A 26,661-nucleotide genomic window follows, 5' to 3' on the forward strand; every position below is an offset into this window, starting at 1 on the left:
GTTACCTGTGTCTCTCTACCCTAGGAGTGTGATGGACTCTCAAACAACTTTGGATAGTTTCTATCACCGTGCCTTCACTAATCTTTCTTTTTCTGTAGGATACAGTTGGCTGTCAATCCTAGTTAGTGTATTTCTAATCTCAGGATATTTTTCATATCTAAAACTTGATTTGGATTTTTAAATATTTTCCATGGTTTTGTCTTTCTTTCTTTCTTTCTTTCTTTCTTTCTTTCTTTCTTTCTTTCCTTCCTTCCTTCCTTCCTTCCTTCCTTCCTTCCTTCCTTCCTTCCTTCTGGAATATAAGAAGTGTAGTTAGATGCCTTAATATCTTTTCTAACTTCTCGTCTGTTTACTTTTGTTTTTTTCTATTGATTGATTTTTTTTCAAGTGGATTTTTATTTATATTCCTTGAATACTTTTATCAGATATCAGACAGTATAAATTTGTGTGTTGTTTGTTGGATTTTTAGTGTTTTAGAAAATATTTTTTGCCTTTATTTTGCCCCTGGGACACAGTTAAATTTCATAAAAATAGTTTGACTTACTTGAGGCTTGATTTTTCAGCTTTGCTAGTTAGGACCTGAATATCTGTTAGCGTAGTACTAATTTGGCTCACTGCAAAGGCAGTGCCCTTCTTAGGATTCTACTCAATGCCCATCTGTTAGGAGTCTTCTCCCATTTAGTTGGCAGGACACAGACTGTCTCTAACCTGTGTGAGTGCTAAGGATTTTTAGGATGCCCTTTTCCATTCCCTGCCCCCCTGGACTTGTTAGTTTCCTCACACACATGCTCTGATCAGTGCTCCGGCAAAGACTCAAGGGTGCCCTCTGCCACTTCCTGGGATCCTGTCTTTCTTGGTGAGGCTCTCTCCTCTCTGGTACTGTGGTCTATGGGTTCTAGCCATGCTGGCCTCCCTGAAATCTAAACTCTGCTTCTGCACTCAGGGAACACCTTGGGCTCAGTTTGGATTTCCTTTCCCTGCATTGTGGCTTCTCTCCAGGCAGTAAGTTGGGAGTGTTTATGAAGATCACTTGATTTGTTTCTCTTCTCTCAGGGACTACTCTTAAGCCCTGCCTTTGGCCAAGGTTCAGAAATCATTGTTTTTTACATAATTTGTCCAGTTTTAATTTTTATTTATTATTATTTTTAAAGATTTATTTATTTGAGAGAGAGAGACAGAAGGAGAGACAGAGTGAGCAGAGGAGGGGCAGAAGGAGAGAGAGAATGTCAAGCAGACTCCCTGCTATGCATGGAGCCCAATGCAGGGCTCGATCTCACAACCCTGAGAACATGACTGAATTCAAACTAAGAGTTGATGATCAACCAACTGAGCCACCCAAGTGCCCCTATTTTGTCCAGTTTTTAAATGAACATCGGAAAATTAATTCGGTGTCTGTTATTCTCTCATGGCTAGAAGTAGAAGCTTCATCCAACTTTCAGTTATGGCTATCACTCAGCAGTGTTAACTCTTGGTGCTCAGGGTCCCACAGGTGGGGAAAGGAATCATCACTCTGGTAATTGACTCTGACCACTACAAGTACACTAGAGCATGGAGAAGAATATGTTTGACATGTAGGTAATCTCCTGGGATATCTCTTGCTACTTTTGGGTTCAGTTTTGATGGAAAATAGAAAAGGGCAGCGGCCACAGCTTGAGGAAGATATGGTGACCAGACACCTCTGGGGTAAGGAGTTAAATTACCTCACCCACTGAATCATCCAGGCCAGCAGCAGGGCTAGCTGACAGTGAGGGGACTCTAGGGGGTGTAGAGAAGGGGCATAAAGTGTGACAAGTGCAGCCCAGTGAGACCAGGTGCTACAGTGGAGGCTGTAGTTTGTCTCATTAACCAGTCCACATCCTGGGACACTAACACCTAAGTGAGGGTGTAAGGAAAGTGAATCATAGTAGGAGTGAAGCCAGCAGTGGGTGCATTTATGACTGGGGTACTACTGTGAGGACTGGGGCTCAGTCCTGCTAGAGACGTCCTGAATGATCACTTAGAATGTACTCAGAATCATCCACCTGCAGGATAGGGAAAGTGAAGTATTTTCCACAGTCTCAGCATGTGAAATCTCTGGCATCTCTGGAATATCCTGTATAAGGTCTGGTCACCATTTTGGTTGCAAGGGAATGTACTCAGTGGAGAGGCATAAAAGTGCAAGCACTTAAGATAGGAAGTTGTCATCAGACTTGGGATAGACAGCAGCAGTATTTAACATACTATACAATTTTCTTGTTTCCTGTCTCCTTCTACTAGTTGCAGGGACCATGAAGGCAGAGACTGGTTCCTGAGCACCACCTCTCAGCATCTCTCTGCTCTAAGACAAAGTGTATTTTTATCGTTTGCAGCCTTATCAGAACCACATGAAGGTGTGGTAAGGAATACTTTTCTAAAGAAAGATAGAGGGAGAGGGATGTAAGGAAGACAGAGCCATAGAGATGAATTATACAAGACACATTAGCAGCAAAGTCCCTGTTTTATAGGTTGGACTAAGCATATTGAGAAGAAAAGCACACAACTAGTGACATCCCTGAAGAAATCAGAGGGCTTCTGATCCCTGGGCTGTAAAACACCAAGGCAATATACTGTCCATGTCTACAGCCTTAGCTGTAGAATAATGTGAAAAGTTTCAGGACAGCAGCTTTGGTGAGAAAGGATTTTCAGGTACTACCACACATTAGTTACATAAACATATTTCTATACTTTTCTGTAGAGTCTTATTTTCAAGTCATTATTAGTAATTTACATGTGACTTTTTCCATAGTAAAACTTTAGTCATTTTCAACAAATACTATTATTGTCCTGTTAAAATCCAAAACTAAAACAACTACTTCAAATATTAAAAAAGATAAAATAAATGCCCACTCAAGGTGCCCTGAAGCAATAGATGCCATCATTAATCTGGATCCCTGACTATATCAACCAGATGGGATGCATGGTATGGTGGGAAGATCAAAAACTTTGGAACCAGACCCATGTGGATTTAGCTTCCAGCTTTGCTGTTTATAAGCTCTAACATTGGGCCAGGTGCTTAACCTCTCTGACCTCCAATTTCCTTAATTGTAAAATAAATCTAATAACTGAGATAGTCTTTCTCCAGTACACAGCGGTGCCTGGCACATGGAAAGCAGGCACCCCATCAAAGTTGTATCTGTTTTCAAGGTCTAGAAACAAACAGTGTGGAGTGACAAGTAGGTTTGGATCCCAGCTCACTTGGTTGATCATGGACATGCTTTATCCTTTTTCTCTGTTTCTGCATGGCTGTCATGCTGGTTAGAAAACATTTACTAATTCCAAGAACAGATTAAGCAATCAAATGCGAAATTTCGTTTTTAGTTTTTATTTTTGTGTTTTATTTTTATTTGTTGATTTATGTATTTATTTGATGGGGGGCGGGTAATGCATAAGCAGAGGGAGCAGCAGGCAGAGGGAGAAGCAGGCTCCCTACTGAGCAGAGGGCCTGATGTGGGGCTCAATCCCAGGACCCCAGAATCTCTGGGGACATGGGGAGGTGTTCCATCCTGAGCTGGTTGACCAGATCTTCCTGTGTGCCTTTTTTCTCACTTTAAATCTCTCCCAATCACATGATTTGGGCCTCTTTTGAACAATGGGCATGCAGCATTCTTTTGCAGAAAGTGTCAGAAGAAAAATGAAAGTGAGAATGTGAAGTCTGGTCTATGTTAAACATGAGAATGTTAAATTAGATACAGAAATGTTCTAAGTTAAGTATCAAAATATTGTATGATGACTTAAACCCCTCTTGCAAAGAAAAGTACAATGAACAATTAGTTTTAGACAAAATCTGAAGATGATGGAAAGAATTTCCAAAAAGTAGTCTAAAGATACAAAGATTATAATTATGGTTTTATTACTAAATATTTGTCAAGTCCTTAAAACAAAACAGAAACAAAAACAAAAACAAAAACATGACCTGAGCCAAAAGCAGACGCTTAACTGACTGAGCTACCCAGGTACCCCTCCTTCTTATTTTTTAAGAATATAGAAGCAGATTTAAGAAACATGTATAACAACAAAAGATATAAAGATGGTCTAAAACAAAGAACAAAACTCTCAGAAAACAGAGGGACAACAGTATCTTACTTATTTTTAAACGCTCATGTGCATGATCTCAAATGTGTTCTAATTCAAGGTAAAAACTACTCCTACTTGCAACCACTTTTCAGTTTACAAAGCTCTTTCGCATGCATGCCAGTGCTCACAGATGCTTGCTGAGCTGGTAAATGGAGGAGCCACAGCAGGCAGCTCAAAACCTCACATTCAAGATACAGACCCTGCCAAATGAAGATGTTTGCCTGTGGCTGGGCCTTGAGGTAGAACATTGGTATATTTGCTCTTCTAGGCCAGTTGGTCAGGTCTTCCCCAAGCGACACCTGACTCTATGCCTCCTTGGACTTTTTATATCATTTGCAAACATAATATAATTATCTACCAACCTGTAACTCCTCACTCTCCTGAGCCGTGATGCTGAGACGAAGCTGTAAGAAATGTTTGGGATTGCTTTCTATTCAGAAAACTGCTATGGCTCAATTCATATTTTATTGGCTCCTGGAATGTGGCCAGCAAGGCTGGCGTCCTGACCTAGCCACAGACAAGTCTGTAAACTCCACTTAATGATGTATCAGCTTGTTTCATTTACTGGATAGGGGGTTTTATTTGCCACTCTTAAGCTCTTCCAGTTTATTCTGTTTGCTTTTCATTTCTCTGCATAGCTTATAAACCATTCAGGATCTTTGTGGCATAAAATTCGGTGGTGTTTCTATGACTAAACCAGTCAGTATATATCATTATTATTGCTCAGAGTATCATGGTTAGCTCTGGCACTTGTTGTTAGTGTCTTAGCATCGGAGTTCTCCAAAGCCATTTTTGAATGGTGAGGATATCATGGAAATGCTAAGCCAAGGCCCTCTCACATCATCTTTTTTTGTGGTCCAAATGAATATTGACTCTAATTGCTGATCGTCCTTAAATCTGCTTAGTATTTTCTTTCTTTCTTTCTTTCTTTCTTTCTTTCTTTCTTTCTTTCTTTCTTTCTTTCTTTCTTTCCTTCCTTCCTTCCTTCCTTCCTTCCTTCCTTCCTTCCTTCCTTCCTTCTTTCTTTCTTTCTTTCTTTCTTTCTTTCTTTCTTTCTTTCTTTCTTTCTTTCTTCTTTTTCTTTCTATTTATTTGACAGCAAAAGAGAGGAAGAGAGAGCACTATTAGGGGAAGGGGCAGAGGGAGAGGGGAAGCAGTCTCCCCACAGAGCAGGGAGCCCAATGTGGGGCTCGATCCCACGACCCTGAGATCATGACCTGAGCCAAAGGCAGCCATTCAACTGACTGAGCCACCTAGACACCCCTTAGTATGATTTTTTTTTTGAAAGATCCTAATGTCTCAAGAGAAAGTCCTGTGTCCTCAGTGGTCAGTTTTCAGACCCATGACCTCATTTGACCATTATATTTTGATCTGTACATGATTAAGTAGAATGAGAAGAATGTTTGTCTTGGTACTCAGAAACATGGATTCCACTTATACATTGCCACTTCAGAGATAAGAGCTCTTTGGCAAGTCATTGAACACATCTGGAATTTAAAAACTAAATAGGGAAAATCCTAGATTAATATACATATGTATATAATATTGGTGTTGTTATTAAAATATATTCTAGGGCTATTTGCATTAGCAGTTTATAACCAGTAATCAAAAGTTTTCTGCCCCAATGCATAGGAATCAACTGAGAAACAGAGGAGACAGATAGCCGGAGATAAAAATATTACTAATATCACTAGGTTGGGGAACATAGATTGATCTATATCTAGAGTCAGTGTTTCTCTTATCATCCACTCGGCTAAAGCCCCCAGAACTGCTAGTCACTCAGTGCAAGGGCAGAGGCTGCACAATTCCCACAGATATCTCATGCTCTTCTACTTCTTTCCCTCTGACTTGCTGTCCTACTCATTCACACTGAAATGTCCATCACTAAGAACAGGTGAAAAAGGTACTGCTACAAAGCATGTACAAGGTTAGTGCCCAGACAACAAGAAGTAAAGGCAGTGAGAATTATTATTGTTCCCTCCCCCCTTGCCACCTTTTACAGATGTAGAAACAGGCCAGAGAGGTGGGAGTGACTTATTGAGGCCCTTGTATAAGTAAGAAGCAGCAACACAGAGGGACGTGGTTCTTATTTGCTTTTAATACAGAATCCCCTTAGAGGAAATCTAGCAAGGAATAATAAAAGTAAAAGCTGAGCTGCTCTGATCAAAGTGGGGTTGGTGACCAAGTGACTTGGTGACTTATGTGCCTCCTTGCCAGAGGAGGTCCTTGAGGAGGTCCCCTGCACAGAGGGTTCTCTAGAGCAGTGGAATCAATGGCATGCCTGCAGAAATTACAGTTGCCAACACTTGGTGCACTGCTCTGATGCAGTACTGTGCACAGATCTAGTGCTTTATAGGGATCATCTTCTTTAATCCTCCCAACTACCCTAGCGTATAGATGCTATTATTATACCCATTGTACAGATAGCTTAACTGAGTTACGAAGATGTTAAATAAATGCCTCAAAGTCACACAGATAGTAAATAGCAGCTCAAGTAGCCACCGGTGTGACTTTGAGGTCTTGTTCTTCACCACAGTGGGTCTGTGTGGTGCTGGGCACTCTTTTTGCTACTTCACAGTATGATTTCTTTTTTTTTTCCCTTTTTTTCTTTTTTTTTTAATTGGAGTTCAATTTGCCAATATATGGCATAACACCCAGTGCTCATCCCATCAAGTGCCCCCCTTAGTGCCCGTCACCCAGTCACCCCAACTCCTCGCCCACCTCCCCTTTCACTACCACTTGTTCGTTTCCCAGAGTTAGGAGTCTCTCATTTTCTGTCTCCCTCTCTGATATTTCCCACTCGTTTTCTCTCCTTTCCCCTTTATTCCCTTTCACTATTTTTTATATCCCCCAAATAAATAAGACCATATAATGTTTGTCGTTCTCCGATTGACTTACTTCACTCAGCATAATACCCTCCAGGTCCATCCACATCGAAGCAAATGGTGGGTGTTTGTCATTTCTAATGGCTGAGGAATATTCCATTGTATACATAGACCACATCTTCTTTATCCACTCATCTTTCGATGGACACCGAGGCTCCTTCTACAGTTTGGCTATTGCGGACATTGCTGCTATAAACATCGGGGTGCAAGTGTCCCAGTGCTTCACTGCATCTGTATCTTTGGGGTAAATCCCCAACAGTGCAATTGCTGGGTCGTAGGGCAGATCTATTTTTAACTCTTTGAGGAACCTCCACACAGTTTTCCAGAGTGGCTGCACCAGTTCACATTCCCACCAACAGTGTAAGAGGGTTCCCTTTCTCCACATCCTCTCCAACATTTGTGGTTTCCTGCCTTGTTAATTTTCCCCATTCTCACTGGTGTGAGGTGGTATCTCATGGTGGTTTTGATTTGTATTTCCCTGATGGCAAGTGATGCAGAGCATTTTCTCATGTACGTGTTGGCCATGTCTATGTCTTCCTCTTCACAGTATGATTTCATGTTAATTCTCACCACAATCTCACCATGAGGGTGTCTTTTTATAGTCAGTAGAAGAGAGAGCCGAGTCTCAGAAAGGTCAAGGGACTAAGACTCAGACATCCATTAGGAACAGGAGAGTGAGATTTGCATGTGGGATCTTTCTCCATTTCTGCTATTACTTGGGTTTATCTCGTGAACACTGCGGGATGGTGTCAACAGTTTGAGAATAAGGGAGACCTGGCTCAAGTCTTCATTTTTTTTTTTTTTCACTCATGGCTTGCCATCAGGTGACCTCCAGGAAGGTAGTAAGCTTTTCAAAATCTCAATTTCTTTGTCTACAGAAATAGGCATTATAAAAGTGTTTGGGGGACAATTCTCCTTGAATCTCTCAGGTTTCCAGACATTCAGGTATTAACAGCCAAATTGTTTCATACTATCTTTTCAAGAATGTTTATAGAAGCAAATGGCCTTGGAAAGATATGGTGACTCCTTCTATAGCAAATTTAATCACCCTTGGGATGATAAAGATAGAAATGTCTCCCTTTCCAACCCAGAGCAGATTTGCTCACATTTCAGGGTAATGAAGATAATGGGTCTCCAGAGGGGAAGATGAGAAGCTTTGCCAGAATTTTTACATAACAATAGAGTCTCCTAATCTCAGGGTTCCTGAAACATGACACTGATGTGTCACTTCTGGGTCAGAATGGATAAAAAGTGGGTGTGCCTTCATCATAGTCTTCTTTTGCTCTCATCGACTGAATGGAGGAGACAGTGGTATCCTAGGAGCAGGGGTTCCACAGGATGAAGAAGCCTGTATCCCTGCATTAGACTGTAGAAGCCTCCCAATCACACACCACCCACATTGGGCTGTGATGTGAGTAAGCACAGAATTTTCATTGTGTTAAGTAACTTAGAATTCAAGGTTTACTTACTATAGCACCTAATATGGCTTAATACAAACAGTATGTGGAAATAGCGTTTATGAATTGCCTTTTATACGTTTTAGGGAATTTCACATGTGCTATCTCATTTAACTGTTGATACAGCCTTAAGATTATTTTTAATTTTACAGGTGAAGAACCTATAACTTAGAAAGATTAACTGTTTTTTTGTTTGTTTTCCTTACAAGATCATACACCTAGTAAGAGGCCAAGGTAACATTGAAGCCTGGTCTCTCTGATCAAAATTTATGTTGTCCTTCCCTTTAAAAGCTAATTATTTCATCATAGATTCTGTGCATAAACATGGCTAACAGTCAGAATGCCAAGAATAGCTGAGAACAAAAGCTAATGATCACCAGTTTTTTGCTTGATTCCCTTCCTGAACTGTGTCTTGATCTGTTGCTCTTTGTTTTATGAATTTGACCATCCTTTGCTCATTGACCCTTGGCCCCAGACTCCAGTTAGATAAGCTCTCCCAGGTCCGCTCTGTGGTCCTAGCCTTCTGGCTACTGGCACAGGGAGCAAAGAAAGTGAGAAACCCCTTATTCCAGTCTGGCTTTCTGGAACCTGTACTTGCCAAGACAGCCCTGCCTTACCTCCCTTCCCACCAGGGAATCAGAATGATGCCGATATTATGAGAGTATTTCCAAGGTGTTTCACATTGCCTGTTTGCAGTGCATTGCCAAGCTCTTAAAGAATGCAATATAAATTTTAAGCCCAGTAGTAAAGTATAAGTTACCACATAATAGAACACTTAAATTATGGAGGGGATAGCATCATCCTGAGATTTCTCGAAGGAGTACTTGCAGAAGAGCTATGTCTGCTCAGTGCAACCCTTGAAAGCAGTAATGGGATCTAAAATCCGTGTTTTTCAAGAACTAGAAAGGAAAATGTTTAGTTTTTCTAAACTGGCATGTGCATGTTGTTTCATCTACCAGACTGGAAACTTCTTCAAACAGATCACAAAACCTTCTTCTTCCTTTGCCTCTTTCTTTCCCTCGGGTTGCTGATGTACTAAAGTGCTCATAAATTCTTGTGGCCCTTATTAGTCCTTGGAGGACGTATTAACCTTTCTCATAGACACCAATGAGATAAATAAAGACCATAAGACAAAATACATATCTATTATGTTGGTATTAAATATTCAGAATGATTCCCAAATGAATTATACAGTTATTTAAATTAGATCCATTGTACGTTTGCAATGTGCCAGGTTCCAAGATAGGCACTGGAGTTGGAAATGAGCAGAAGACAAAGTTCTGGCCTTCAAGAGGATTATATGCTAGTAGGAGAAGCAAGCCTTCACAGAAGCAAAATTAGATGTAATGAGGAAATACGAAATTGTATGTGGCCTGTAGGTATTAATGATATAGCTCCATAAACAAAAAAAGTTCCCACCAAGAACAATCCAGAATCATATGGCTTTCCCAGCAAATCCTAACCAGATGTTTAAGGAAGAAATCTTATATAAAATCCTCTTGAGAAAAGAAAAAGGAACAATATTCCCTATTGGTTTTGTGAGTCAGATAGCAAAATCTGACCAGGTTATTACTAAAAAGAGGCATTAAAGACCAATCTGACTGAAGAACTGGCAATTCTGAAATAGCTAGTTTGGGCATTTGGGCTTCATCCTCATGTTCACTTGTTGCTACCTACTTTTGTTCATGTCACCATGGTATGCGAGCTGTCACTGCAGCAGCGTCCTAACTCTCTGTCTCTTTTCTTCTCCGGTCTTGCCCTTCTGTGTTTCACCTTCCATGCTGTTGTCAGAGTTCTCTTATAAAATATTAATCTGGTTCTGTCAACGCCCCCCCCCCACCCATTAAGCTTGCCCTGGCTTATGCCAACTGACACAAACCATCCCTACCTTTCTCTATAGGCTTATTAATTATGCTTTCTTACAGATCATGCTTCTGAAACAGTGTCTTATTTCCTAAAGATGCAGTGACTCTAGAACAAAGCAGTGGCATCAACTTGTCCCTGTCTCCCACCTCCCACTCTTCTTTTCTACCATCTCCGCACATTTGCCTGTGTAACCTTCCCTTAGACTTTCAGCAAGGAAGGTGCTCCTAGAACATACCGTCTAAGTACTTCTGTGTGGTTTTGTCATCATATCCGCTACCCTGAGCTCCAGGGAATATGACAGAGTAAGTATTCAATAAATGTGTCACGAATATTTTTGACTGAATGAATTCAGAGGCAGCAAGTGACCCGTCTTCTCAGAAGATTCAAGAGACTGACTTCATTGTCCAGCTGCAGTAGGCCTTGAAAGCTGATAGAGCATGTGGGGACAGAGAGAATGTCACAAACATAGGAAAGAAGAGGTTGTTCAGTATTTTATAAGTTTAGGCCTCGTGTTGGAAGATTGATTTTTTTTTTTTTTTAAATCTGCTGTGTCTGCAGTTAGGCTATTCAACGTTCAATCTGACTGGAGCTTGATGGGAGGCATTATTTTCCATTGATTATTTTTATTCAATACATGACAGAAGACTACATTCCTGAACTGGGTGCAAAATCATAAATATTTAAACCCAAGTTATTTGCCATGCATAGAAATAATCAAGTCATGATAGCTAACTTCTATGTTTGGTGGCTTGATTATTGATTTCTACAGCTCTAATCTAAATTCCATAGCAGTTCACTGGAATGGCTTAGGGGAGATTGTTGTTTCACGGCTGTAGCAGATGGCCATCTCATATACACAGGTTCAAAGGATAAGAGATTTAGGAAAGATCTGAGCTATCTTATCTTTTAAATGTCAGACTATGAAACAGTCTCAGAGGGTCAAGTGACATTGTCACCTCCACGTGACTAATTAGGGTCAGAACAAGAATCCAGGTCTCCTGACGCCCAGGCCAAGGCTCACTCCTATTCAGTATAAGAATTGTAATATCCATGATCCGAGATCTTAGCTGATATAGGGAGGAAGGGGCAGCCTCCTGCCATTCTTTGATTTATCTGATCTACAGACAGTTGGTGTCAGCGAGTGATGATAACAATGGCAGGAGTTTTACTGATTATTACCTACATGCCAGGCTTTGTCTCAGACACTTTACCTGCCACATCTCTGGACCCCACAAAGGAATGCAGTGAGAATATTTTAGGAATGAGAACTCTGGGTGTCAGAGAAATTAACATCTTGTCCTGGGTCTGTCACACAGTTCCTGTGATCTGCGACCAGTAGTTCAGCATAACCTCATATAACTCAGGCCCCTCCAAATGAAAGTTCGGTGTACACTGGCGTGAACTTGACTGAATATCACAACTTCAGTCCCAAGATGCAACAAGTGGATCTTGTTACCTAGTAAGAGCTTTCTGCTTATCTGCTTTGATGGAGCCCTGGAACCTAGAGAATGAAAATGCGACAGTTATAAAGTTCATTTGTTTATTGCTGAATTTAACAAACATTTATGAAATGCCTGCAAACCTCAAAGATTCTGAGACTTGGAAGTCATGTAATGAGAGGCAGAACAGTGAAGAAATGCATGCTTCCAGTAAGGCATGCCATTCATTAGTTCTGGGACCTTGGGCAACCTACAGATGATCTGCATTTCTGTTCTTTCTGTGCCATGGAGATCACACCTGTGTCATGTGGTTATTGTGTAAAACCCAGGAGTGGTTTGGTATCTCCTTACCCCCCATTTGGCAATGTCTGGAGGCATTTTGGGTGGTTACAAGTAGGGGGCAGGTGCTATCACAAGGCATGGGATAGCTCCAAATAACAATTGATTGCCCAGCCAAAACGTCGATAGTGTGGAGGTGGAGAAACCCTGATGTAGAACACCTGTGCTAGTCTAGGTATAACAGAGGTGATGTATCGGCCACAGCATGACTCATAGGGAACTTCCCTGCTGATCCTAGCCAGTGCCTTTATGAAAAGAGGGGGTATCCTGCCAGAGGTTGCCCATCCATTTTCCCCCTGAGAACTTACCCTAGGGGCCAGAGTCACTGAAAGTGTGCTGTCCACAGATGATGGAGAAGTGGTAGGTGTGGACAGGAGGTGTGGTCCTTAGTTGGTCTTTTATTTTTATTATTATTTTTTATAATAAAGTTATTTTTTATTGGTGTTCAATTTGCCAACATACAGAATAACACCCAGTGCTCATCCCGTCAAGTGCCCCCCCTCAGTGCCCATCACCCATTCACCCCCACCCCCTGCCCTCCTCCCCTTCCCCCACCCCTAGTTCGTTTCCTAGAGTTAGGAGTCTTTAGTTGGTCTTTAGCTGGCGATGCACAGTTCTGAGTCTCCTTGCTCTCAGCTCCCCTCATAATAGACAATTCTTTTTCTTCCACTATTGAATCAAAGGTCCTCAGCTCCTCCTATCCAACTCCACTTTCACCTCTTTCTGCTCCTTACAAGGCCAGCCTACCTGGTCTTTGCAAAACAAAACAAAACAAAATAGTGAAAACAAAACACATTCCTGTCTTCAAAATAAAAGCACCACATTTTGTAAACATAGGAATCTTTTGTCACTTAGGTTGGGGACTTCTCTCTTTAAGTCCTAAGTGGATGACAAAATACATAGTGCAGTGTTGGGGTGGAGGCAATAAAAACCCTCTGGGAAAATGAACAGTGAGGGGGAAAAGAAGAAGTGCCTCCATAAAATCATACGGCCATGACCGTGAAATAAAAGACATGTGAATTAGAATACTTGTCCCGAGCCTGACGCAGACTGCATGCTCCATCAGTATGATAAACTGTCTTGAGAAGGTGCTTAGTGTAGCTATCATGATGGTTGGTTGGACAGAGTCCACAGGCCTTTTGGTCACCAGATCTGCCCATGTGACTGAGCGCCCTGTGGCAAATGTCTGGGGGGTATCTGCTGTGTGCTGGGCACAGTGCTGAGCACAGGCATGAATTATTTCCTCTCCCCTTCTTATAAGTCTAGAGATCTAGTTACTGTTACTCCCTTCATGGTACCCATGAGGCTACTGGAGTTGGAAGAGAGGTTAAGTGGCTGGACCAAGTTTATACCACTGGGGCTTCATCTGAGGCAGCTTGATGGAGAGGTGATACTTTTCACTGCTGGGCTATAGCAACCCCCTTAATTTTGGACCCCATGTTAGTGAAAAAATAAAAAAAAAATGGAAGGGGCATGCCAGCATTTATATAAAACACAATTTAAAGTAAGTATTTAAGGCAAAGGAAAAATTGCATAACTATGTAATAGATTGCTCTATATTAAGATTCCTCTATATTATTAAGTAGTATTGGGGATAGGAATTTTCTAAAATAAATTTTGTGCTTTCAACAGAATCCAAAGGTACAATCATCTCCTTTGATGCTATTTATAAAAGTGATTAATTCCTTACCTAGAGTCTTTTGAATTCTACTTTTTTTTTTATATAGGGTTTTCTTTCCCACTAATGAGTAATAACTTATAGTCATGATCATTGTGTTACTTAAAATATATAGCTTCTGTTCATTATTACTTTTCAAATGGAGTATCATTTTGGTTGGGGGGGGGGAGGTTTCTGAAACGATTTTTAAAGTGCAGTTAGAAGAGTTTGTACTCGGAACCAAGAACTCATTATTTTTATAAAATCTTGCCAGTGTTATAGTTCTATTTTGGTGGTTTCTTCCCGTGTGGGACTAGGTGTAGTTACAGGTGGGTCTGCTGCATTGGGCCTTGCAGGTTGTGTTGTTCACCTGGCTGCTCCTGTGACCAAGGTGTGCTGATGGTGAACATCACTTCCCAACCCTGTGTTCTTTCGTATTACACCCCGAGCTTCAAACCGGCTGCACGGGACATATTTACACCACAGAAATTGGCAAGCTCTACCAATCACCAACCACCAAGCTGGTGGTTAAACATTTTCCAGCACACCACTGGGCACAGTGAGGGGAGAGGGTCTGCGGGACTAAATTGTAGCCCTTGCCCTACTCCCTGAGGTACAGCTGAATGGGAACGGGCTAGTTTTTCTCATTCAGACAAAGCTGCCATCTGCTCACAGTTGGACACGCACAAGGCTAGATCTCTGGCTTTAATGCCCAGAAGTATTACAACCATGTTTGCACAAGGAGGGGAGCAGCCTGAAGGCAAAGGCGATGCACTCAGAATAGGACTTTGTTATAACTGACCAACACCTAAACATTCTATTAATTGTTTAAGACAGTTTGAGTCCTTATTTTCTGTTGTTTGCAATGGAAAGCCGTTTAACTAATATGTTCTGGGCAAGGCCTGGGAATCTGTATTTCAAAAGCTCTCCAAATTTTGGGGACGCCTGGGTGGCTCAGTCAGTTGGGCATCTGACTCTTGATTTCAGCTCAGGTCATGATCTCAGGGTCATGAATTTGAGACTTGAGTCAGGCTCCGTGCTGGGTGTGGAGTCTGCTTAAGGTTCTGTCTCTCCCTCTCCCTCTGTCCCTCCCCTCCCCTCCCCTGCTCTTTCTCTCTCTCAAAAAAAACACCCAAAACTTTCCAATTTTTTGGAAAATTTGGGAACCACCGGATTAAGTACCCTGTAAGCAAAAGGTATGTCAAGAAGTTTACTGACTTGTTTTTGTGTGACCACATAAGCCCTGTGGCAGATGGAACCCCTGAGAAAATTGTGCCACGCCTTGAGCATCCTTGTCCATTTGCCCCAGCATCCTGTAAAAATACCAGTTTCTATGTGTGGCATGGTGTGAAAAAGGTTGGGAAACACTGAACTGCTGTATTTAGTAGTGTGTTGGGAAAAAAATAGGACTGAATCACCAAATAGCTACACAATTATAGAAATGGACTTTGTTTCTCAGTTCTGCCATCTATAAAATCATATAAAGTTGGTTATGTTAATAATCAGGCATGATAATAGGATAAAATGTAGCAATGTGGATATGACCTCATGGCCATGTTATTTGACGTTTTCTTCTTGAGCCCTGGGTGGTGGGTATGGAATGGATTGGTACCAGCTCTGTGCCTCAGCAGAGGAACAACCCTGTCATTCGAAGGGGCCCCAAGATGATGATGATACGGGCAGCAGTTATTGTTGAGCATGGACAGATAGGTGTTGCTAACTCTTTGGAAGCAGTCGTGAAGCTCAGGTGGGTCTTAGCAGCTCAGGTAAGTCAGATCTCCCCATTCTGGCTCCCTGTGCCCTTACTTTCTGTGAGGTCATTCATTGACCTGGGTCCCCATCTTTGGCTTCCTCTATTCAGGGCATCTTTTCAGACTCCTAACAAAGACATCTGCTTTCCTCAGTTGACTTGGGGCCTTGAATGTGTGTGCCAAAAAAAAAAATTCACTACCAGGAATATAAAAAAATATTAAATATATTTTTTCATTTTAAAATTTTTAACATCACATGAAAAAGCAACATTATTTCCACCATTCAAAGATAGTAGCTCTTAACTCTTAATGTTTTGTTATATTTTCATTCAGAATTGTTTTATATCCATGCTGTTTTATCTTTAAAAAAAAAAAACCCTCAATCCAAAAATTTACAAACATATGCAAATCTTCTCTTTCCCTTCTTAACCTTCTTATATCCAATCTTTACACTCAATCCGTCAGTAGGTCCTATAGATTATACCTTTGACTATATCCCACATCCATCCACCTCTTTCCGTTCCTACTGCTACCCCCTCATCCAGCCCCAGTCATTTCTTACTTGGTCTACTTCAGGAGCCTTCTGACTTCTCTTTTGTTTTCACTCTTGTGAAGAGTTTATTTTTCACACATTCATTAGAGTGATCTATGTGTAAATTGAATCCTGTCATTCCCCTCTAAGAAACTTTCCAAAAGCTTCCCATTGCACCTAGGATAAAGCATAGATTTCATTCAAACAGCTTAAAAGCCTCAATATGGACCAAACCTGCCTATCTCTCCTCCTCTTCCTTCACTCATTTTTTTCCAGCCATCTCACCCCAGGACATTGGCACTTCCTGCTTTGTCTGCCTGGAACATTAATCCTCTGGTTTTTGCACATGGCTGCTCCTTTCCTGGTCTCAGTTTTAATGTCGCTTCAAAGAAAGACCTTTCCTATTCATCAAATCAAATAGCCTTCCAGCCACTTGTTATCAAATCCTCCTGTTTTATTTCATTCTGTGCACACATCATATTTCAAAAGTCTTTTAAAAACATTTTATCTTTCCTTCTCTTTTTTCCTAGAAAGTAAAATGCAGGAGAATCATGACTTGTCTAACTTATTTATTGCTCTACCCAGTGTTTCAAATGGTTCTTATCCATGAGTAATCAGTATCCAATAGACGTATTGAGTGAGTGAGTGAACAAATGAACGAATAAATGAGATCATAGTGAGAATTCCCTTTGTATTTTTCTTTGATCATTTTCTAGAATGCTAAGCCAATATCCTTAAACCTGAGAAAATGCCCACAGACCTCCCTGCCCCAAATGTTGACTTCTATATGATCCAATATGAAGTGTGTTCCTCATGCTTATCATCCTTATAGAGGTCCACAATCAAAACACATTTGCAATTTACATACAGACAAAACCACAAAACAAATACGATTCAAATGAACAATATGGACAGTGTGATACAGGTGAAACTAAATCACGACTTGGCATGAGGAAGGTACTCATTGCTTGATGCAGGTTCCTTTAAATTCCCAGGACCATCCTGTGCTTTGCTTTTTCATGACTTCTCTCTCTGTGAACAGACCTTAATTTCTACACCACGCTGCGCGTTATATTCATTTGGAATGGGTGTGATATACGGGAGACACACTTACCTCTGGTCTTTTCTTACTAACATTTCTCAGTTCAGTCGTAGTGATCTTTAACCTAAAGTAAAGGAGGACAGTGAATCATATTTCAGACTTGTTTTTGAGGTGGTGCTCATCCAGATGTTCCAGCATGGATTTACGACCAGTTGGGATGGGTTGTTCCCTAGAGTTGCACAAGGCATCTTCAGGAGAAAAGTCATCCAAGGCAGCGAGGGATGAGACTGAACTTTCTAGTGGTCTGCCAGTGACAGAAGAGTGGCACTGTGGGATTGGGGGTTTGGAGCTGGGTCAAATGGTGAGCAGATGGGCTCTAAGATAAGGTCAGCCGTGTGGATGGAGTGCCTTGGAGGGGAGCATTGTGATCTTTTCCTCATGATGCAGTCAGCCTCTCCTGAAACACTGGAAAAATCACATATGTTTGGTGAGTCCAGATTCCTTGTAGAAGTTGGGGAGGGGCAGAGCTCTGCATGGAGGTGGCACGAGAAAGGGATGGAAGAGAAGAGGTTGCTTGGGGTGGGAGGGTGATCTGGATTTATCTACACCAGGAAATGAAATCTCTTTACTTCCCCAAGTAATATCCTGTTTATATATAGCATCAAACATCCCACTAAGCACAACATCACACACCTCGCCTATATGCATGTTTGTCCATTTGCATATTTATATATTCATTTTGTTATGAAAGTTGGTTTTGTTTAAAATGAATTTAAAACGCACAACTAATTAAAATTTAAAGTTTCTAACAAATATCTTAAACATCACAAAAATCCAATATCTTAAATTTGCATATTTATAAAAACCTGTGGCCCTGTGAACATATTGCTCAGGGACCTCTCTGCTTCTTGACATTAGGGCTTGGGGATGCCTTCCTCCTCATCTTGGGATTTTGGAGGAGCTCAAGGCAAGTGAGGAGGCCTGATATTTAAGCCTCATTAGTTTCACAGTGTATTAATTATGTAGAGCTGTGTAACAAATTGCCCCCACCCCCAAGGAAATCTAGTTCCTTTAAAACTAGATCTATTATCTCCCATAGTTTCTGTGGGGCTGCTGCTACTAAGTTGCAAAGACTATTTTGAGCCTTGGACCACCAGATTCCAAAATCTATATTCTTATCCGTAACCTCTACAGCCTCAACACTTCTAGCTCACTCGTTCCTCACTTTGGGGCAAGTGCCTACCCACACTCAGCCTGACTCCTGCCTTCTTTGTGAAGCTTTATTCACTTCTCTGGTACGGCTGGGGTTTTCTTTCCTCTAAACTCCTAAACCTTGCCTCTCCCCCATTTAGCAAGCTTCTCACAGGATTTTAATTTCTTAGTTGTCTGTGAGGTAGATGCAAATTACTTGAATTCAGGGGCCACTTTTTTCCCTACCATGGTAGCTGGCAAAACCCTGACTTGAGGTCAATGCCAGTGACTGTCTGTTGCATGAACACATGGATTGTCCTGGATTCAGAGAGTCTGGGCTCATTTCTAAGGCCATATACCCATCGGATTACTGGATGATTAGCATTTAGTGATCATAACAAATCACTGGGGCCACAGGAACTCGGTCCCTCCTTTTTATTTATTTATTTATCTATCTATTTATCTATTTATCTATCTATCTATTTATTTATTTATTTATTTATTTATTTATTTATTTAGTGAAGTTTGCTTTGTCTAGAAAAATGCATTGGGACAGGTTAACCCTCAGTGAACCAGTGGCCATATGCCACCTACTTTATGTGCTAGCACCCCCACTCGGCAGATGGTTACTGCATTCAGAACCTCTTTATGCCAATAAAACCTGCAAAACAGAAAAGCTCTATGAAGTGTGTTGCACCTGTAGGCAGCCAGAGCCCTGGCATGTGTCTGAACACTGCTTCACCGGGGCACACCAAAGTTGCCCATTCTGTAGATGGGTCTCTGGTGAGAGAATCAGCACACATGTGTTGGAAGATTCCAGCTGTTCCTCCCCAAGAGCACCCATTTTTTCCAGATGCCGAATGTACATACTTTGTTTTAACAATTTTCTTTCTCTCTGTAAATTGAAACACTCTGGGTGGGAATATGTGAACCTAAGCCATAGTAAGAATACAGAAGGAAAATTCTAAACATTCTTCTCCAGGTACCCTTCACCTTGGGCAGCATGATTTTCTTTCTTCTCCTGCACCCACTTCACTTCTTACATACCTATTCTTTCTCATACTTCATACTTTCATCTTTCTCTTGCTTCCCCAGTAAATTCTAAATACCTCATAGGAATTCCACCCATAGTCTCATAGCAGATCAAGTTCTACTGCCTACAAGTTGCCCTCTCCAATCACCCCTGTCTTCTTCCTTTCTGGAATTCCAAATGTGTTTGCTGTTTGATGCTTCATAAAGACCATGCTTCTGAGTTTTTCCTATGCATACACATCACCTGGTAGATTTGTTAGAATGCAGATTCTGATTTAATAGGTGTAGGCCAGGCCCGAGAGTCTGCACTTCTAACTTCAGATGATGATCTCCTTGCTGATCTGTGTACCATGTTTTGAATAACAAGGGTAGAAATGACTTGGTTGAGTATTTCCCTCACTTTCTTCCTTCTTCCCTCCCTCTTTCCACTTTCTGTATTTCCTGGGCTGCTTCTTTTTTTTTTAATATTTTGTTTATTTATTCATGAGAGATACACAGAGAGAGAGAGAGAGAAGCAGAGACACAAGCAGAGGGAGGAGCAGGCTCCATGCAGGGAGCCCGACGTGGGACTTGATCCCGGGACTCCAGGATCACACCCTGGGCTGAAGGCAATGCTAAGCTGCTGAGCCACCCGGGGTGCCCACCTGGGCTGCTTCTATATTTTATACTTAGCATTTCATGTTGCCATTTTAGAGGTAAAAATCACCTCTTGATAACTATCTTTATATTTGTATTTGCATTTTTTTCATTTTATATACCCATATTTGTACTTTTACTCTATATAGAATTCTAGTGTTTTCTTTCCTCCTCAACTAGTTATAACATCCTTGAAGGCACATAGTTGTCTACAATACCTAGGTGGGTTTTTTTAGATTTTAATTCCAATATAGTCAACATACAGTGTTATATTAGTTTCAGGTGCACAAAATAGTGACTCAGCAGTTCTATACATTACTCAATGCTCATCATGATAAGTGAACTCTTAATTCCCTTCACCTGTTTCAACTAACAGCTGCCCCTCCTGCTCTGCTCCCCACCCCCACCCCCACCCCCACCACCCCCACTCACCTCCCCTCTGGTAAACATTCGTTTGTTCTTTGTAGTTAAAGAATCTGTTTTTTGGTTTAGTATCTCTCTTATTTTTCTTTGTTCATTTGTTTCATTTCTTAAATTCCATGTAAGTGAAGTCATACGGTACTTGTCTTTCTTTGACTGACTTAGCTCTGTATCTCTAAATCCATCCATGTTGTAAATGGCAAGATCTCATTCTTTTTATGGCTGATTAATGTTCCATTATGTATGTATGTGTATGTTTATGTGAGTGTGTGTGTGTATATATATATGTATATATATATGTGTATATATATATACATATATATATATATCACTTCTTTATCCTCAGTAGCAATTTTTTTTTTTTTTTTTTTTGGAAAAGGGCACATATGCTGAGAACAGCAGATCTAAGCTCACATTCTTGTTCTGCCTCTCATACACTGCACCTGTGATTTGGGCAAGTTCCTTCATCTTTGACCCTCAGTGTGGTCACCTCTGTTCACTTACTGTGAACAGAAAACCAGAGGCTTCTTGCAGTGTCTGGCCCAGGGCTTGGCTCTCTGGACCTGAGAGATGTTTGTTCCCTCTCCACCTGCCTGAAGTGGATTGGTTCCATACATCCAGGGGCTTCACATCCTGGGGAGGTTGGGCAAAGTGTCAGGGAAGCAGTGTAGAGGGGAGGTTTGGTTTCCTTTTGCCCCACTTCTCATTTTGAAGTTTTAGTTGAAATATTTCATGGTATGCTGGCAAATAAGCTTATATTTCTGTTGTTTTAAATTTTATTTAAGACAGTGCTTGGAAATTCCTATTTTAAAGTATGAAGAAAGATGGCTGGTACAGTAACTAAGCCTTAAAAATTATGCATTTCATATATTGTAAAAAAAAAAAGTAAAAGCTAGTATATATATATATATATAAATATATATATATATATATTTTTTTTTTTTTTGCCAGTGAATTTACCACTTGAGCCTGCTGCAACTTCAATTCCTTTAAAAAAAATTCTGTTACTTGAGTTTGCTTTTCATTTGAAAAGATTGAAGTAATCACTGGGAAAAAATTAAAGCTTTGGATAGCTATGGTGGGATGTGGGATAGGACCCAGGCAGCCTATAGGGAAGCACAACTGTGTCTTTGTTCTTTGTGTCTACTGTGAGACTGGCTGTGGATCTTCATAAAAATCATCTTTAATATATCTAAGCTGTTTCCTTTTTACAAAATGGGTGGGTCAGACTAAATGATCTGTAAGAACTTTTTTTACTTAAAAAAAGCCAATTATAATTCTTACTAATTTTTTAAAAGATTTTATTTATTTATTTGTGAGAGACAGGAAAGAGAGAGCAAGAATGGTGGTGATGAGTGGAGGAAGAAGGAGAAGCAGGCTCCCCACCGAAAAGGCTGCCCCACACGGGGCTCCATCCCAGGAACCCGGGATCATGACCTGAGCTGAAGGCAGCTAATCTACTGAGCCACCCAGGAGCCCTGATTCTTATTAATTTAGTTACAAGTATTGGGGAAATGAGAACCTCAGTCAAGTAAAACAATTTCTTTATAAATTTTAGAAATGAATAGTGTAAACGAGATTATAGGGAGAAATGTTTAAAATGCTTGAGAGAACACTTTCAAGTAATTTGAAGCCCTTGAAGAGCATGGATTAAGATACAAAAAATTGATTGGTTAATTGCAAACCATTCTTAACTATTCATTACTGCATGCTAGAGAACATGCTTTGCTTAAATTGAGTCCCTGTAGATTCTTGACAGGAATAAAGAGATACTTCATTAAAAAAAAATCTATTTACATTTATATTTGTTTTGCAAATTCAGCTTTTGACAGAGCAGTATCACAGTGGTTCCAGGCACAGTCACTGGTGCCACATTCCAGGTTCACACCCTGGCTCTGTCACTGTGTGACCTTGTGTAAGCCATTCAGCCCCTCCATAGAACAAGCTTTATAACTGTAGTATGGTAGTGATGCAGATTAATGAAGTATATTTTGAATGTTACCTGGTATATAATAGCTGTTCAATAATTATTGTTATTATGATAGTTTCATTTTAGTGATTTACTTTAAGTATATCTATAATCTTAGGTGAAGCTACAGTCTTATATTGATAATTGAGGTTTTAAAATACCTATTTCCTATTCAAATTGCTCACATTGTTGCAGTTTCCATTGGGAGATCATGCCATATGATGGGGAGAAAGTAGGGAGACAAGGAAATGCCACTTTGTCAAATCAGCTTTGTCAAATCAGCTTTGTCATGGATCTTGCTATCTTTATCCATAAATAAGATCGTGGTTGGCTTAGATGATGGGATTAGATCTGTTTGATTTGGGGCACGTGGGCTTTGGAGAGGTGACTTGTACGCAAAAGTTGTATGCAAAATATTGTGTGTAGGTGCACTTTTCTAGGGCAAAGTTCTGTACCAGTCAGTATACTCTCAGATGGGTCTATGAGGAGTTTAGAGCCTCCTATCTCAAGCATCTTCCGATTCCCTTTTGGCTCCATAGTTCCATGACTACAGGACACTGGAAATTTGGTGAAATCACTCAGAGGAACAGAGTTTCTGGGGAAATTGATAACTGAAGTCATTTCCTAGTGAAATAGGAAACTGTATTTTTTTTGACAGTTCCTTCTGGCAATAGTAAGAACAAGGAAAAATAGAGTACAAATTTTCAACTGACACATGACCCAGGTTGTCCCTCTATTTTAGTGAGACAAATGCTACCTATTCAGTTCTTTAGGAACATTTGAATTACCGTGAGGGCTCTTATTGAAGATTTAGACCTGCTTACACTATATATAATGATTATATTAATACTTTTGGGTCTCATTTTTGATTTTGCTAACAAGACAGAAGAGTGTATATTTTTTGCTTGAGTTCTACCACTAATCGCTCTATATTAATCTGACAAAGTTCTCTTGATTGGCTGTGTTATGACTGAACACTTTCTCTGTAAGGATCTGGAATGATGGATCTGGTAAAGTCAAGGCTGGGTTCTGGGCCAGGAGAAGGAGCAGGATATATGAAATTCACAAATTTGAAGCTGGTAAAGACTATATTTAAAATAAGTGAGAGAAGTAAGAAGCTCAGAAGAGTGATAACACCAAATCCAGAGGAGGTAGGGTTGATGTTAGCATCAAGAAGTCAAGAGATTGAAGTCAGATAACAATATCAATCAGGATCAAATGATATACTCAGCAAAATAGGAATGAAAGCTACCTTTCATCTTGTGAAAATAATCAGGCCTCTCTAGTGTTGCATGCTTTTTTTCCTAGGAACCAGACTGCCACCTCTCTATGGCAACGCCAGTGGCTTGAAGGCCTATCCAAATTCCAGAGCCTGGAGAAGCTACTCATGCAACCGACCTGACCTGGCCACCTGTGCTCATAGGACACTACTATAAGAGGTAGGGTGCCCATCCCAGTGGAGGAGGGGAGCGATTCTGTTCAGGTTCCATTCTTTAAAAGTTACTACTTCTCTTTGCTACTTCCTCTGGGTAACAGGAGAACAATTGCACTGTTGTATCCAATCCTTCTATGCTTCCCTTCTTAAGAATTTCTAAAGAGTTCTTTGAATTGATTTTAAAAATAAGAAATAAGTAGAGAGCTTACTTGATATAATGGTACCTATTATCTATAATTAAATTATGTTATGCTTTATTATAATTTCATTATATTGTAATTAAATTATCTTATGTGTCCATATTTAAAGAATATGACAGATAATATATAGTTTCCACTAGAGTATGGTGATACTTTTAAACTATTCAATGCTCTTTAGTGCAAAACTAGCTGGAAAGACATTTGTCTATGACCTGGCTCTACTGGGATCTTCTACTTCTTTTTTTTTTTTCCTTCTACTTCTTTATCTGGTTTAAAATCTTTGAAATCCTCTCAATTACTTCTGTGTCTTATGCTTTTTCATGATCCATGCAAAACCATTTGGACTAGCAAGTAGTTCCATATTCTTCTCCATCTTTCTATCTGTCTCAACCTCTAAGTCTGTCTCTAAAATATATATATTTCTTTGGCTGGCATGTTTCTTAACCTTTTGCTATTGACATTGCTATTTTCCTTTGCACAAAAGAGCAAACCAAAAATTGCAGAAATCTTGGAGGACACATTGATCTCTGTGAAAATATGCTGGCTATAAAACTCATTCTCCTGTTCTGCTGGAGTTGGAAGGGTTCTATAAGCAGAGTAGGATTCTCAGAGAGAAAAAACAACTCTTGTGTGTGATCTACCTCGAAAAATCTTTTATTCATTCATTTATTCATTCATTCATAGGCATGCTCTGAGCACCTAATAATGTCCCAGTCATTTAGACAGAATCTGGGGAAACAGAATTGAATATGAAATCTCTACTCTCATGGAGCACAAGGCCCAGTGGGAAAAAAAGACATAACAGCCAACAATTGCAGTGCAGGCTGAGAAGTATTATGATAGAGGGAGGTACAAGAAGCTATGGAGATCTGGTATTATAATTAATAATAAGAAATATATACATATATTTGGTCTTCATCCTCATTTTTGACACAGGGCCCCTAAAATCCTTGGAATTTCCTAATAACGGGAGTATTAAAGGTGTCCTTTGAAATTATGTTAATAAGGTGACTTTTGGAAAGCCCATAGGGTAAGTAAGCTAAGGATGGGGCTTTGTTGCCTGGGAAACCAACCATGTGATTAAAGAGTCAGAACTTGTAGTTTTACCCCTGACCTCTGTGGAGGGGAGAGGAGCTGGAGTTTGAGTTTAATCACCAATGGCCAATGATCTAATCATTAATCATTTAAAGAAACCTCCATAAAAATCCCAAGAGGACAGGGTTCAGAGAGCTTCCAGGTTGGTGGACACATGGAAATTCAGGGAGAGTGGTGTTCCCATAGAGCATAGACTCTCTGCTCCTTCCCATATACTGTGCCTGTGCATCTCTTCCACCTGGATGTTCTTGAGTTATATCTTTTTCTGAGGGACTGGTAAGCTTAAATAAATATTTTTATGAGTTCTGTGAGCCATTATAGCAAATTAATTAAACCCTGAGGGTGGGGAGTAGGAACTTCTGATGTATAGGCAGTTGGTAAGAAGCAGAGCTAACAACTTGGATTGGCACTTGGCATCTGAAGTGGCAGGTAAGTAAGGGGAAACATTTCTGTGACACTGAGCCCTTAACCTGTGCGATCTGACACTATCTCCAGTTAGGTTAATGTCAGAATTGAGTTACTTGCTTGTTAGTATGGGAAGACACACACACACACACACACACACACACACACACACACACACGAGGAACCCAGAGGAATGGCACAGGGCCCAGCCTAGGCGATTCAGTAAAAACTCTGTAGAGGGGTTGAACTTGACCTTAGCCTTGAAGAGTAAGTATTGTAAGTAAGTAAGTAAGGAAGGAATTGTCCAGGTAAAAAGAGAGTAGAGTAGGAAATATCCAAGGCAGAAGAGGTATATGGGCAAAGACCTAGAGGAACATTTCAAGTTCATAGAAATATAAGAATGTGTTTCTGTACCATGGGGACAGGGGGTTCTTTACTCTGTGGCTACTTCCTGAGTGTCACTCCAAGCATCCTCATTGGCTAGTCTTGCTGCTTTAGCACTTTTCATTGACTGCTTTGTAGATGTCTGGCATTCAAACCATCTTATGCCTCTTATGCAGGGCTTGGGCCTTGACATTGCAGAGACTGTCACAAATTAATCAAATAATTAAGCAGCATCTACTACCGATTGTATTGGTCTTAATTCTGTGTAATTTCCATTGTGACAGACATCCTGGGAAGAGTAGCAAGTATGCAAAACTGGAGCTAGACAACCTGAGAACAAATCCATATTCTTCCATAACCTAAGTGTATGATTCTGAACAAACCACTTAAATGTTTTAAGTCTCAGTTTCCTACAGAATTGTGATTGATAACATTAACATTATAGGGTTATTGAGAAAAATAAGTGGGATGATGAGTACAGATAGAATTTTGAGGGATTAGGATGTATTAATGATGAATGTGATTATTCCATCACGTACACCTTTACCTGTATAGAGTAGTTCAAGGTAAATCTGAGTTTCTGAGAGGAAAATACCATGAGGAACTTTTTGAAGGAGATGAGAAAACAGTTCATTAGACAGGAAGTAGAAGGTGATTTCAAGAGAGAACCAGAACCCATGGTGCTGGTAGACTGGGAGTGTGGGTTTTGCCACATGAGCCATCAAACAGATGGAGCAGAGACCAATGGGGAGCATGAGAGGAGGCATGTGCAAGAAGTGATGACAGAGCTCTGAAGGCTGAGATGTGGGCTATATGAGTGGAAAGTGAAGTGGG

The 26,661-nt window shown here is 40.4% G+C and overlaps 1 long non-coding RNA gene across 1 annotated transcript in view; it reads left to right on the forward strand.

Moving 5' to 3' along the window:
- Positions 1-26,661, forward strand: part of LOC144324715 (uncharacterized) — a 77,041-nt gene that overhangs the window by 28,537 nt on the left and 21,843 nt on the right. The window contains exon 2 of the long non-coding RNA XR_013390148.1: positions 23,617-23,747. This is a non-coding gene — a long non-coding RNA (uncharacterized LOC144324715). The remainder of the gene's footprint in view (positions 1-23,616; positions 23,748-26,661) is intronic.

Source organism: Canis aureus, chromosome 12, assembly GCF_053574225.1.
Source record: "Canis aureus isolate CA01 chromosome 12, VMU_Caureus_v.1.0, whole genome shotgun sequence".
NCBI classification, from domain to species: domain Eukaryota; kingdom Metazoa; phylum Chordata; class Mammalia; order Carnivora; family Canidae; genus Canis; species Canis aureus.